At 57.4% G+C, this 794-nt stretch overlaps 1 pseudogene; it reads left to right on the top strand.

Moving 5' to 3' along the window:
* Positions 1–233: 233 nt before the first annotated feature.
* LOC142595262 (feather keratin Cos1-1/Cos1-3/Cos2-1-like) lies at positions 234–539 on the top strand (annotated as a pseudogene).
* The last annotated feature ends 255 nt before the right edge of the window (positions 540–794 follow it).

Below are 794 nucleotides of genomic sequence, written 5' to 3'. Positions count from 1 at the left end.
GAGGCTGGGATGTGGCTGCGGGGGCTTTTGGCTCATGAATTAGGAGAGAGTGTCCCTGGGCCAAGCTGCTCTTTGTAGAACAATGGAGACCATGTGGCTCCTAGCACATCCCTCTCACCACTGAATTGTGGCCTTGCCTCCTTTGTGACTGTGTAACCAGGCTGCTCATCACCCACCCTTGTGCTCTGCTTCCCCCCTGCCCTCTCTCCCAGGTGCATCTCCAGCCCAGAGACATGTCCTGCTACAGCCCGTGCCTGCCCTGACGGCCCTGCGGCCCGACCCCACTGGCCAACAGCTGCAACGAGCCCTGTGTCAGGCAGTGCCAGAACTCCACCGTCGTCATCGAGCCCTCTCCTGTGGTGGTGACCCTGCCCGGACCCATCCTCAGCTCCTTCCCACAGAACACCCTTGTGGGCTCCTCCACCTCTGCTGCTGTTGGCAGCATCCTCAGCTCTGAGGGAGTGCCCATCTCCTCTGGGGGCTTTGGCCTCTCTGGCATTACCAGCCGCTACTGTGGCAGAAGGTGCCTCCCCTGTTAAAGTTGCTGGGAATGCCCCAGGAACACACCTTGAGGAACTCAGAACATGGTAATACGCAGGGGATTGAGATTTTGGAGATATTTTCAGTACAGCTGAATGGCTTTGCCTTGTTTCCTCTTTTCTTTGTTTGCTTTGTATCCCCTTGGCAGCAAGGTCCCACCAAAGCCAGCCTGGTGGGGACCATCTGGCTCCTCTCCCTTGTATGGCACAGGCAGACAGACATCATGCAAGAACTCTCCATGCACAAGGACTGCA

This window comes from Pelecanus crispus, chromosome 18, assembly GCF_030463565.1.
Source record: "Pelecanus crispus isolate bPelCri1 chromosome 18, bPelCri1.pri, whole genome shotgun sequence".
NCBI lineage: Eukaryota > Metazoa > Chordata > Aves > Pelecaniformes > Pelecanidae > Pelecanus > Pelecanus crispus.
This window is presented reverse-complemented; position numbering and strand designations above follow the sequence as displayed.